This window comes from Hibiscus syriacus, unplaced genomic scaffold (assembly GCF_006381635.1).
Source record: "Hibiscus syriacus cultivar Baekdansim isolate YM2019G1 unplaced genomic scaffold, ASM638163v2 tig00004810_pilon, whole genome shotgun sequence".
Taxonomy (NCBI): domain Eukaryota; kingdom Viridiplantae; phylum Streptophyta; class Magnoliopsida; order Malvales; family Malvaceae; genus Hibiscus; species Hibiscus syriacus.
The window spans coordinates 27,490-43,153 of record NW_024062033.1 but is presented as its reverse complement, the minus strand read 5'-3'; positions in this window follow the sequence as shown (position 1 = coordinate 43,153).

Genomic DNA, 15,664 nt, shown 5'->3' with positions numbered 1-15,664 from the left:
AATTCTGGCATATTCCAGTTATACGCCCGTGGCATTTTCTTTTCTTCGGGGACTTTTTCTTCTTCTTTTTCTTCTTCAGGATTATATGAATTACAGAATGGATGTTCAACATGTTCATTCACAGTCGTAACTTCCTCCTCATTATCATCAACATTACATTCTTCGGCAACGGCTGTTTCATCATCAAAATTCGGGTATTGACCAATATCAATATCATTACACGCATGGTCTGTTTCTTCTTCTGAAACATCATCAAAATCCGTGTATTGACCAATATCAAAGTCCGGATATTGACCAAGACCAAATTTCGAATACTGACTAGTACTCACAATTTTTTCTGTTGGCTCATCATCGTCTAACTGGTCAATACGAAAACCGGAATTTGGTGCTGAAAGTTGATTGGGATTTGGATTAGAGAAAGGTTGTGGGTTTTGAGAAAAACTTAGTTGATTACTACCCGCTACTGACCCAACAATACTACTTCTAGGTTCAACAACATACAATGTAACATCATCTTGTGAAACACTAATGTAAGCAATGAATCGTTCAACATCTTCATTGTCGGTTAACAAATAAACTTTACCATTTCTCTGATAAGATAGCCTAAATCCACTTAGGGGCTCTAAATTCAATTTATTTGAAACACGTAGCATTAGAGTTTCATAAGTTAACTTTTGTAAAGACAATTTTAGTTGAAGATTCATGGGTAAAGGCATATATTGTAAAACACCATGAACATTATCCCATGACCCTCCAAAACACAAATCTATCCAAACATGATCAACATTAGATGATTTCATGGTTGTAAATTAATTTACTAAACAGACGAGCTGCGAAACTAAAACCTGTTGCCGGATTGGGAAGGATGTCGTTGGATATAGGAACGGATGTCGCCGGAGAGAGTGATAGATGGAGATGGAATGAGTTGCGATTTAGGGATTTAGTTTATGATTTCAGTGTTATATACCCAAAATTTAAGTGTTGTGATTTACAGATTCTCGTTGCGATTTACGGATTATCGTTGCGATTTACAGATTCTCGTTGCGATTTACGGATTATCGTTGCGATTTACGGATACGCGTTGCGATTTACGGATTATCGTTGCGATTTACGGATACGCGTTGCGATTTACGGATACGCATTGCGATTTACGGATACGCGTTGCGATTTACGGATACACGTTGCAGTTTACGGATACGCGTTGCGATTTACGGATACGCGTTGCGATATACGGATACGCATTGCGATTTACCCATACGCGTTGCGATTTACGGATACACGTTGCGATTTACGGATACGCGTTGCGATTTATGTGTTCGCGTTGCGATTTTCATATTCGCGTTGCGATTATGGAAAATCGCAATGCGAATTTGTACTATCGCATCGTGATTTTCAAGAATCGCGTTGCGATTTTGGAAACTGATTTGCGATTCTGGGGATCGCGTTGCGATTTTTATTTCGCGTTGCGATTTTGTTGGTCATTTTGGCAAATCCAAAAAAAGTTGGTTAAAATCGTATATTATAACTTTTTTTTGGTCACTGAGGCGATTCTCTCTTATTTATATAATACCTTTAAAAACAATTTCTAGAAAAAGGCCGAGCAAAATTCCATTTAACTTGAAAAATTATTTATTTTGAATTTTAAGTTATTAGAATCAAGTTGTTAGAGTTAAACATCATGGAAATGAATAGCATGTTGATTATTATTATTAGAATTAGAGTTTATAGTATTATCGGGTCGTATTACCACAATCCTCGACATTAAACACTTACACCTCGACATTTTTTGTGCTCAAACCTAAAACTCAAGGAATAATAACAAATTATTTATCACCGAAGTCGTTTGGTTCTTATTAATGTAATATATTATTAAATAAAATAAATATGATAGGGAAAACATAAACTAAAATGTGACCGTGTCGATTAATTACTCAATACTATAATTTGGGTTTGTTAAAAAGCAAGGGTGAGGGTGATTTTGGATTGATATGTCACGGACTTTACTCGTAGATCACGCGTGGGACTCCCTAATTAACTCATAGATTACAATCAATCATAACTAAAGAGAGATTATTATAAATAAATATCAAACTATGGCATACATCCACTTACCCTAATTATATTACATTTCCACTTTTTTCTTTTGTACAAGACAGTTAAACAATGAGTATAGTTTGGTAAATACTAGATTTCATGTTTCTTTCTTTTAATTATTTATATAACATTATCTGCCACTTGTCACCTTCACCCAAATGAAATGGTTTCATTTCTCATCCTAGGTATAGACGCCATTATTACATCCAAGCCTCTTATATTGTATTCACATCCACAATTATTAAATCTTTGATGTTTCTTCGTTATCTATTTTCTCTAATTTTATCTTAATTTATATTTTTATTTTTTAAAGGTAATGGGCCTCGTTAACGCCTAAAAGGGGTAAAGAGTGCCCGAGTATATATTCACGAAATATTCAAATCACAGTTACAACTGAACTCAATGTCCCCACAAGACAACACGACAACAGAATCTGCGTAACATCCAACAATTGACAGCTAAACTAGCCACAGAACAAGAAAGCAAAACACAGTAAAGTAGTCATTTTAAAACCAACGAGACAGAAACGCACTGGCAAAGGAAGAGGCAGCACGCCTAGGAAGAGACGGACGACCTACCAACACCAACACAGTAGAAACCAAACCTGGAGTGCATGGAAAATCAACGATCAAAATTCAGAGTGCGGATGGAAGAGGGATCACTAGTTATATCAAGAGCTGAAGCCACAACAAGCAGCCACTTGCTCTTCGCCCAGAAACCAACATGCGACATTGCTATGTCGAATAGCTGATCTGCAGAAAATATCTTATTGCTAAAGGATGTTTCTGTTGGGAAATAAACAAGTAACGAGTAATTTCCCTATAACAAAATAGTGAGAATGAGAAATAAAAGCGGAAAAATAATACTCGAAATTGATAACGGAGTTCAACCAATTTGTTTACGTCTCCGGACTGCTGCAGATCTTTTACTAATAGAGAAAATTTACAGGTGTTTTCAAAACACTCACTACTCACAAGAAAACTCTCTTGTATTGAGAGAAATAAATGATTTTTGGGATGATTTTGAAGCTTAATGAGCTAGGGTATTTATAGTTGAAACTTAGAGACTAATCTTTGAAAATACCCTAAAGTTCAATGACTCAATTTTGTAATTATCCCTATTACAAAATAATAATAAAAACTTAGCAGCCCCCCACTTGTTTAATTATAAGCTGTCGACTGCTTGGTTTGAATTTCAACAGTTTCGTTCCTATAAAACCAAACCATGCCAGTTTCCAGATTGACTTAGAGGCCCGAGGAATCGGTGAGGAATTCCAGAAGGTTATCAAAGCACGGATGCTATTAGGGACTATGTGTTGGTCAAAAATGGATGTGGCAGCCGGCTGCTAGTGAAATTATTTGGCAACATGGGCGGCTGTTTGAAAATCAATAAATGGGCAGCTATTTTTTAAATGGGAATATTACAACTTTAGTCATTGCATTTTTAGGGTATTTACAAGATTAATCCCTAAGCTTCAACTATAAATACCCTAACTCATTTAGCTTCAAAAACATCCCAAAATCCCAAATCATTTCTTTCTCTCAATACTAGAGAGTTTTTTAGTGAGTAGTGAGTGTTTTGTAAACACCTGTAAATTTTCTCTCTTAGTAAAAGATCTACAGCAGTCCGGAGACGTAAGCAAATTGGCTGAACTCCGTTATCAATTTCGGGTATTATTTTTCCGCTTTTATTTCTCATTCTCACTAATTTCGTTATAGGGAAATTACTTGTACTCAAGTTATTTCCTAACAACTGGTAATCAGAGCTTTTGGTTGTGAATTTTGTCAATTTTTTTGTGAGGTTACTATTCATTACTATTCACATGAATAGTAAATTTTGTGAATAGTAAAAAAATTTGTCGGCGATACGAGTTTGTCGACGGAGGCGTTATAATACACGGTGGTTCGCACAAATTGTCAAAAACGATCCGAAGAAGCCAGATTCGAGTGGGAGCGATGGCTGCAGACGAAGGGAAGGTGAAAATTGAAAAGTTCGATGGTGGGGACTTTGGCTTTTGGAAGATGCAGATTGAAGATTTTCTGTACAAGAAAAATCTATATCAACCTCTCTCAGGAAAACAACCAGAGGGCATGAAGAATGAAGACTGGGCTCTTCTCGACAGACAAGCCCTCGGAGTTATCCGACTGACGTTATCCCGCAATGTTGCTTTCAACATAGCAAAGGAAAAGACCACGACGGGTCTTATGGCGACTCTCTCCAGTATGTACAAGAAGTCATCGGCCTCAAACAAAGTTCATTTGATGAGACGATTATTCAATTTGCTGATGGCGGAAGGGGCATCAGTGGCTCAACACCTAAATGAACTCAACACAATCACAACCCAGTTGAGTTCAGTGGAAATTGAATTCAATGATGAAGTTCGAGCTTTAATTCTCTTATCATCTCAACCAGACAGTTGGAATGCTACTGTTACAGCAGTCATCAGCTCGTTGGGAAATAACAAATTAAAATTCGACGATGTTCGAGATCTGGTATTGAGTGAAGAAATTCGACGGAGAGAATCGGGTGAAGCATTAACCTCTTCAGCCTTGCACACGGAGTCCAGAGGGAGAACTTCATAAAGAAATTCAAATCGTGGCAGATCAAAATCCAGAAGGGGAAAATCAAGAACATAAAAGAAAGATTTTACCTGTTATAATTGTGGCAAGAAGGGTCACTTTAAAAGAGATTGTCGAGCACTGAAGAAAGATACCGGCACACAGAAATCTGCCAATGTGACAGAGGAGACAGATGATGCCATGATTTAAGCATCAACAGTCCGATTGAATCGTGGATCTTGGATTCAGGGGCATCTTTCCACTCCACCCCATGCCAAGAAATCATAGAGAACTATGTCAGTGGTGATTTTGGGAAGGTTCATCTAACTGATGATGAAACCTTGAAGATCGTCGAAAAAGGAGACATCCGACTAAAGTTGCCAAATCAGACCACCTGGACGCTGAAAGGAGTGAGACATATTCCTAGCCTCAAAAGAAATCTGATTTCTGTAGGAAAGCTTAATAGAGAAGGTTATAGTACAACCTTTTCAGGCTGTGAATGGAAGATTACCAAAAGAGTACTCGTCATTGCTCGTGGTAAGAAGACTGGTACTCTCTATATAACCTCAAACTTAGAGAATATCATTGCTGCAGCAGATGCTGATGAAAAATCAAACCTATGGCACCAAAGGCTTGGTCATATGAGCGAGAAATGGATGAAGACACTTTTGTCAAAAGCGAAGGTGACAGATCTAAGGAATGTAGATGTTGGACTATGAGAGGATTGCATCTTTGGCAAACAAAAGAAAGTCAACTTTGCAAAGATTGGTAAGACACCCAAGGCTGAAAAGTTAGAGTTGGTTCATACTGATGTATGGGGACCATCTCCAGTTCCATCTCTTGCAGGTTCATTATATTATGTCACCTTCATCGATGATTCTACAAGGAATGTGTGAGTTTATTTTCTGAAGAAGAAATAAGAAGTCTTTGATACCTTCAGAAAATAGAAGGCAATGGTAGAAAATAAGACTGGTCTAAAAGTTAAGTGATTGAGGTATGATAATGGAGGAGAGCATAGAAATCGTAGATTCAGAGATTTCTGCGCAAATAATGGGATCAAGATGGAGATAACAGTTCCCATGACACCATAACAGAATGGCGTAGTAGAGCGTATGAACAGAACTATGAATGAACGTGCCAGAAATATGAGGATACATTTCGAATTACCCAAATTTCTATGGGTTGCAGCTATCAACACTGCAGCTTACCTGATCAACCATGGGCCCTCAGTTCCTTTGGATGGCAGAATACCAAAGGAAGTTTGGAGCAAGAAAGAAATAAACATTTCACACTTAAGAGTGTTTGGTTGTATTTCTTATGTACAGATAGATTCTGCTAAAAGAAGTAAACTTGATGCCAAGTCCAATAAATGTGTCTTTGTTGGTTATGGTGGTGATGAGTTCGGTTACCGGTTTTGGGACTATGAAAATCAGAAGATCATCAGAAGCAGAGATGTTATTTTCAATGAGAATATGATGTACAAAGACAGGGCAACCATAGAATCAAGTAGCTCCAATACCGAAGTTGAAACAAAGGAATTTGCTGAGTTCGAGGAGATTTCTGAAAAATGATGTTTAAATCAGTCCTGAAGCAGTTCAAGAAGAACCAGGCACACTAGAACTGAGATGTTCCTCCAGAATTCCTAAACCAACCCAGCGTTATTTGCCTTCTTTGTACTACTTATTGCTGACTGACAATGGTGAAACAGAGTACTATGAGGAAGCAATGCAGGTGGAGGATTCAGTCAAGTGTGAGTCTTCCATAAAAGATGAGATGGACTCGCTTATGTCAAATCAGACATGGGAATTAGCTGAATTACCACCAGGTAAGAAAGCACTTCATAACAAGTGGATTTACAGGATCAAAGAAGAGCACGATGGGAGCAAACACTACAAAGCAAGATTGGTTGTCAAAGGATTTCAGCAAAAAAAAGGTATTGGCTACAATGAAATTTTTTCTGCAGTTGTGAAGCTATCTACAATTAGATTGTTGTTGAAAATTGTAGCTGCATAGAATTTACATCTTGAGCAGTTAGATGTGAAGACAACTTTCCTTCATGGTGATTTTGAGGAAGAAATCTATATGAGGCAGCCAGAAGACTTCACAGAGGCAGGCAAGAAAAACCTGGTATGCAGGTTGAAGAAGAGCTTGTATGGTTTAAAACAAGCTCCTAGACAGTGGTACAAGAAGTTCGATAGCTTCATGGGTAGCAATGGTTTTACCAGATGCCAAGCAGATCATTATTGCTATATCAAGAGGTTCGACAATAGCTTCATTATTTTATTGTTTTACGTTGATGACATGCTCGTTGCAGGCTCAGACATGCAAGAGATTATAAACTTGAAGAAAAAATTATCGAAGCCGTTTGCTATGAAGGATCTGGACGCTGCAAAGCAGATTCTTGGGATGAGGATCAAGAGAGACACAAATTCGGGGACTTTGATATTATCACAGGCTGAGTACATCAACAAAGTACTCTCCAGGTTCAACATGCAAGATGCTAAACCAGTAAGTACACCTTTAGGTGTTCACTTCAAACTCTCCAAAGAACAGTCACCAAAGACGGAGGAAGAACGTGCACACATGGTGAAGGTGATGTATGCCTCAGCAATTGGAAGTCTGATGTATGCCATGGTTTGTACCAGACCAGATATTGCTCAAGCAGTGGGAGTTGTTAGTAGGTACATGAATAATCCGGGCAAGGTACACTGGGAAGCAGTCAAATGGATCCTCAGATATCTGTGGGGTACTACAAACAAAGCACTTTGTTTCAAAGGTGGAGATATGATACTAACAGACTATGTAGATGCTGACTTAGCCAGAAATGTTGACATCAGAATGAGCACTACAGGGTATGTCTATACTCTAGGAAGAACCGCAGTGAGTTGGGTTTCTTAACTACAAAAGATAGTTGCTCTCTCCACAGCTGAAGCAGAATATGTCGTTGTTACGGAAGCTAGCAAGGAGATGGTTTGGCTCCAAAGTTTCTTGGAAGAGTTAGGCAAGAATAAAAAAACAATGTCTTGTATTGCGACAGTCAAAGTGCTATCCATCTAGCAAAGAATACGTCTTTTCATTCCAGGACGAAACACATACAATTGCAATATCATTTTATCCAGTCTCTTCTGGAAGATGGGATTTTAAAACTTGAAAAGATTAGTGGAGCTCAAAATCCGGCAGACATGTTGACAAAGACGGTGACTATGGAAAAACTGAAGTTGTGTTCAGCTTCAGTTGGCATGCTAGAATAACAAAACCAGAAATACTGCTGCATTGATCAAGGTGTGAAGACAGATTAAAATCAGTCTTCAAGTGGAAGATTGTTGGTCAAAAATGGATGTGGCAGCCGGCTACTAGTGAAATTATTTGGCAACATGGGCGGCTGTTTGAAAATCAATAAATGGGCAGCTATTGTTGAAATGGAAATAGGAATATTACAACTTTAGTCATTGCATTTTTTAGGGTATTTATAAGATTAGTCCCTAAGCTTCAACTATAAATACCCTAACCCATTTAGCTTCAAAATCATCCCAAAATCCCAAATCATTTCTTTCTCCCAATACTAGAGAGTTTTCTAGTGAGCAGTGAGTGTTTTGTAAACACCTGTAAATTTTCTCTCTTAGTAAAAGATCTGCAGCAGTCCGGAGACGTAAGCAAATTGGTTGAACTCCGTTATCAATTTCGGGTATTATTTTTCCGCTTTTATTTCGCATTCTCACTAATCTGGTTATAGGGAAATTACTTGTACTCGGGTTATTTCCTAACATTGTGAACTCAACATTCCAAATACTCCACCACTTGGCCACACCTTCCACGAAATCTCACAATGAACGTATAGGTGGGGAATGGATTCCTCATACTTACAACATAACACACAACGATTATTTGCACCTATATTCATACCACGCTTAAGAAGTTCGTTAAAAGTAGGAATTCTACCATGAATGACCTTCCAAACGAACGATTCGACATTGGGAGGAACGAGGTTGGACCAAACAAACTTCCATATACTATCAACTTCTAAACCTCTCGTTGAAAGAGACTCGTATTAGACCTTTGGATAATAACATCTATCTGAGGAGATCAACAACCCAACATAATAGGAGGAGGCGTTTGCAATAGAAGCTCTGTTAATTACTGCCATGAATTGCTCCTAAGTGTTTGCTTCCCAAGAAAATAGGGACCAGCGAAGTTTGGTATTCCACAACCAAAAACCTCCTGGTTTAGCACCAAAATCCAACTTGAATACCCTCCTTTTTGGTAGCAATAGAACAGATGTAAGGGAAGACATGTAACACCCTTAACCCATATACGACTCGTTATACAAATCAAAGATGTTACATCAACTCATAAAACATTTACTAACCTGAGATTTGCCTAAAATTTTATTTCATTTTAAAACGTTTCTATTTTAACTTTAAAAACTATTTTATGAATATCTCAACTTATAAATAAATACTTTGTCGTAGGAAAATAAATTCATTTGTTAATCAGTGATTTTACGAAATAATGTCTTTTCGTGAAATCTTTTCATAACATAATAATATAATATGTTATTTTCATGCATAAATACTGATAAAACTAAACTAAGTAAAATAAACTAAATTGTCGTAGGAAAATAAATTCATTTGTTAATCAGTGATTTTACGAAATAATGTCTTTTCGTGAAATCTTTTCATAACATAATAATATAATATGTTATTTTCATGCATAAATACTGATAAAACTAAACTAAGTAAAATAAACTAAAGTAGTTATAGTTTGCTATTACAGATTATTTAAAATAAAAAAGATAAATAGAATTGTTGACATAATTATACATGCCACTAAAAGTAAAAAAAATAACATCATAGATGTCTTACTGATACTAATGATAGGTATGTCTTTCCAAAAAGATGCTCTGGTGGCTCATTACTGCTTGAACTTATCCTCATTAAAACCTACGCATAAAAACCATCACACGCTAAGTATAACTTAGTGAGGCAATAGTAATCTAAGGTGAGAAAAATCTGAAAATATCATAAACATAAATAAAATAATTCTAATTAAAACATTAAATTGACAAACCAACTTATCCAAGTCGATTTCTTCACTGAGACCTGAAATTTCCTTTAAATCGTGAGCTCACGAAAAGATTGATAAACAATATATGATAACATAATCATATCATGCTTTCTGTCAACTGGAAATCATTCACAACTTTCATATTCATTTTCATAGACCAATGCATATTTATGAGAATATAAGATATGTGAGTAAGGTGCGCACTATGCACAATACGATGCAAATCATAACTGATACTGAGATATGAAGCACTTCAGTGCAATCATAACATGAACACCAACTGTGTTGAACATTGGTACACGAATGTACCAAAGTTGATATGAAAACTGATAACATTGGTACATGAATGTACCAAAGCTAATAACCGAAAAATACTCACTAATGACATGCCAAGTGTACCAACAATTCTCATTATAACATACAATAGACTCATGTATCATAATAAAATCTATCATAAAAAATTTTATACTTTGGCAGTTCATACCCTAAATCATTCATAAAACTGATATAAAATATTATAAAAATATTCTTTATAAACTTTATAAATCATGTTGTAAATTGGAATGAGGTTGACTTATCGCAAGTCGTCCTCGATCAAAATAATTAAATAAATAAATGCACTCACCTTTGCTTCACTATAGTACCCTTTACGTGATATTTCTAATCACGAGCTTTTCTTTTCCTTTCGAATCGTTCAGATTGCTAGATTTATCGTGGTCTGACAATACCAAATAATAACATAAAGTATTCAAACTACATATCAGTATAGTACTAACATAAGCTGATTTAAACATTCGAAATTTTATAAAATAAAAATCAGGATTAAAACGATATTAAACTAAATCATATCTCCATTATAATTTCTAACTTATCAAAATATTCATTCAAATCCATGAATATTTATTTTCATCATTAACCTTTCGTCTTTTGCTAATTTACACAAATAAGCCATAAATTGTGAATTCTTTTTAGAGTTCATATCAACCTTTCCATTTAGTTCATAATGGTCCTTTACCATTAATATCATTACACATTAATTAAAACAATTACAACACTTTAATAAAATTCTCAAATCAATACTTCAATATTTCAAATATTTGTAATTTCAACTCAAACTTTCCTAATTTTCGATTTTCAATCACCTAACTTATAAATTTATAATTCAACCTCAACTTAATATTTAATTCAAAATTCAACACACTAATAAATTTTTCAGCATTCAATAATTTACCCAAATAATACCTCTACCTTAAATAACTTGCAAACAAATCCCCAAGGTTTTGGGACCTTTCGAATTCCCCCTCCAATTTTTCCAAATTTGCAATTTGGTTCCAAACAACATTCCAACTTAATTTCCAGTATTACAAATATCAAAATCAACATTAAATCTCTCAAATATTACATTCTTACAATAATATCCTACAATTCCAAGAACTTGTAAACTAGCCCTTTTACACTTCCAAGGTTCCAAATTGATCCAAACCAATCTCCAAATCACATGGAATACTTCTAATATCATTTCTAATCCATAGGAAAATTTTCAACATTTTCCCCCAATTTTCTTCCCTATGGCTGAATACTTTAACTCACCTAGGGGGACTTTTATTCAATTTGAAGCATGAATTCAACCTCCTATGATTAAATTCATGTATTTCCAATCATCATAACATCAAATTGAATCAAAATCCCATGATTCTCCATAAACCCTAACATGGCCAAATCTTATATACACATGTACAATTAATTCTAATAATTATACATGCTTTAGAAATAATCACTAACATCAAAAACATAAAAATCCTTCAACAACTCTTTAAAACCACTAAACTCTTCAAAACCCTAATCATCAAATCTCATCACTCAATCATCTTCACCGTGAAATATTTATATCAACCGATAGCTTAATCCAAAAACTAATCATGTAACTTGAAAAATCAAAATGAAAATCATACCTATTTTTGCTTGGGAGGTTCAGGTGAAGAAAGAAGCTGAAAATGGCTTAATTTTCATGATTAGTCTAGTATTTAAAAGATAAAACATATGGCATTTTCTAATTAATTGAATTTAATAATCAATTAATGAAAAATCTCAAAAATACCCTTAATAAATCTTGAAAATTACCAAATTCCATTGTATTGTCTTCCATTAAAATATTCCTTAGTCAAAGATAAATCAACTTGGCTTTGACTTTTCACTTTGACCATGCAATTTTCAAAAATTACATTTTAGTCACTAAAATTTCACTGTTTCGGTCAAATCTGAAAAATTGCACTGTTATGAGCCAAATTTCTATGATCTAAAATATGAAAATAATATTTCCAACCATTTTCTAACATCTTTCAAATTTTCGTAAAGTTTCGGTTCAATCCGAATATTCGATTTAAATACCGAACTTTACCACTTTATAGTTTTTAACACAAATCTCGTACCGAAAATCTAATTCCCACTAAAATCTCTCTTTTAATCCAAACCGTTCATTTATAGGCTAAAATATATAACTTTTAAAAATTACAATTCTAATCCCTAAATTTTCAAAATTTATACTTTAGCCACTAAACTTTCAAAAATTACATTTTAGTCACTAGACAAAATTTGGGGTGTTACAAGATGGCTCTCAAGGAGCGGACTTCAGTCCAAGCCGTTCCAAAAGTCGATTGATTTTCCGTCTCCAAGAGTAAGCCTTATATTATTTGTATAATGATCGTCTGGATTTGAAAGAGGACGAGTGATGTTTCTCCATATCCAAGAACATCTACGGCCCGAAATCGGATTAGGGATCAAGGCGCACGGATCATGATCGTACTTATATTTTTCACCGATGACTTTTCTCTACAGGCAATTGTGCTCTTTCCCGAATCTCCACACCTATTTATTGAGCAACGCTCGATTTTTTACTTTAAGGTCGACGAGCCCTAAGCCTCCGAATAATCTTGGTTTCCACAATTGATCCCAATTAACCAAGTGAATGCCTCTGCCATCAACTATCCCCCCAGATAAATTTAGCAATGAGTTTGTAACATCCTCAATATCGGGTTAGTGACCAAATTGTAAAGTTTCAGAATTTGGTGACTAAAGTATAAGAATAAAATAGTCCAATGATTATTGGATACATATGATGAAGGTTATTTTGTAATTGTTAAAGGAAATAAAGGGTAAAATGGTCATTTGATCATTTAAGGAATTATATACACGTGGGAAATGGGAGAAATATCCAGAGTTCTCTTCTCCTTTCTTCTTCTTCATGCGTGGGAGAGAAAGGCAAAGGTGAGAGTTTTATTAGTTGATTATTATTTGAATTTTAAGCTTGGTTTTGATCTTTAGTTGATGGATAAACATAAGGAAAGCTTGGGTTACAGTAAAAATCAAAGAATGGAGGAGTTAAGAGAGATTAAAGATTTGGAGTTTTTATATGAAACTTTGGAAAAGAATTGATAAGTAGAATTGGAAGTTAAATTTGACTTGTCAATGGTTAAATTAAGAGATTTGGAGTGATAGAATTTGATTTAGAACACATTGAAAATTTGGTATGATTTTTGAATCTTATATGGATGATAGGATTTTGAGGTTTAAGATGAAATAAATGAATATAGATTGGTTTAAGTATGTGTACTAGAGTTAAAAATGAAAAGGGGATGATATATGAAGTGTTTGAGAGAAAATGAAGTGATTTTCGAGCTAAAAATATGATTTCTGGGCAAGGGGAATCGGTACCCATTCAAGGGGAACCGATACCCCTTCAAACGACAGAATTCCAGAATGCCAGAGGGGAACCGATACCCCCACAGGAGGGAACCGATTCCCCCCTAAAGGAAAATGTTAATATTGGTTTAATAAGTTCGTTTAAGTTGCTAGTATCCAATTAAAAGGTGTAGGTATCTAATAATTGTCTTAAATTGTATAATTATGTAGATTCAGAGCCTAAACGAGTTCCGGAATCATTGACAAGTAAGATCGATAAAAAGGGAAGATAAGAGATTGAAATGGACTAGTGAGGCCAAGTGAGTGCATATTAATTCATTTATGGTGCTAAATGGAAACAAGACTTGTGACAAGTCTATTTCCTATGTTTAATGCATGAATATATGATTATATGTATATGCATGACATAAATTGTATGTATGCATGATTATATGTGTTAACATGCTTTTGAATGAATGATATGAAAAGTGAGATAAACAAAGTATGGTTGATATAGGGTAATATAAGAATAGCTCATAAGGTTATATGCATAGGTAATATAAGTTATAAGATGAGAATATATAGGAATATCAAATAAGTTATGAGATAAGTTATGTTACATGATATGACATGCAAGTTACATGAACAAATGAGAAATGATATAAGTCATATGAAACGATCTACGTGAATACATGTGATATGATATGAGATATATGGTTACACATACCTGTGGTATGTGACAGAAGAGAAAGAACAAGTGATACGAAATGTATAAATAAATGCCCATAGTATATGATCTTATGTGAACAAGATATGATAAGTATGGTTATATGAATAAAGGTGATTGGGTGAGAAATGATAGAAATTATATGAAAACATGATATATGTGACCTGTGAATATTTGAAATGAAATAAATGATAACGCCCATGTTATGTGTCATGAGAGCTAGGGGTATAGTTGGCATGCCAAGAGTCGAGGGTTTACCTATGTTCTACGGAACATATGGACAGTTTTACCTATGTCTTTCGAGACATATGGACAGTATACCTATGTTCTAAGGAACATATGGACAGTTACCGAGGATCTTTATGACCTCTGGACAGTTACCGAGGATCTTTATGACCTCTGGACAGTTACCGAGGATTTTTATGACCTCTGGACAGTTACCGAGGATCTTTATGACCTCTGGATAGTTACCGGGGTCTTTGTGACCTCTGGATAGGTCCTTCGGGACATTTATATGAGCTGTGGTGACAGCATAGTGGTGCACAACCTCAATAGACTCACATATCTACAGTTCTCACAGGTGCACATGGGCTAATAAGAGATAACATGGAATGTACCGTAGATGATATATGTGTGTTAGTGATTATTGTATATGCTATAAGATATATGATATGAGTTAATTGATTATATGAACAAGAGAATAGAAATATGAAAGGTAATAATATGATAATGATAGGAAAGAAGATAATTATATATATATATATATATCTATATGAAAGGTGCATAGTAGGAATCATTACATGTATATGTGGGTATGATGCTTACAGGTGATATGTTAGTAGGAATTGTTCAAGCATGATTACGAGTTAGAGTTTTATTATATGTTTTATGCCTCACTAAGTCAACGACTTAGCGTGTGATTGTTTCACACGTAGGTTACAGAAGTGAGAAGAGTAAAGAGCTAAGAGGAGCAAGACAGGTCAGTTCTCCTTACCCAATTGTCAGATCAGAAAATATATGTACGGTATATAGAGTGTAGTTGGCATGTAGTCTAAAGATATAAATTGTATGAAAAATATATATATTTTGTAAACGTTTTGAATGAGTTAAATGTTATCAAAGTTTTTAAATTACTCACTATTTTATACGAATAAATGTTTGAAAAGTCAATGTGACACTTCAGACTCGTATCCGGATCGGATACGGGTTGGGGGTGTTACAGAGTTTGTTGAGAGAACTTGCGAAGGCTATTGGCATTTGGAAAAGGGAGATGAAAAAAACCAGAAGACTTGCTAAGGTGGATTTTACTAGCGTGATACGACCACCAGGAGTGAGAGTCATGCCTTTCCAACCCTCAAGGCGCCTATTAAATTTAGTGATTATTGGATCCCAAATAGCTTTTGAATTCTTGGGAGCACTTGGGGGAAAACCAAGGTAAGTAGTAGGGAATACATCAGCAATGTAATTAATAGAAGCTGCCTACTCTGCCAAGAGATTTTCCTCAACGTTAGTCCCAAATAAAGCTGCCTTTTTGAGATTGAGT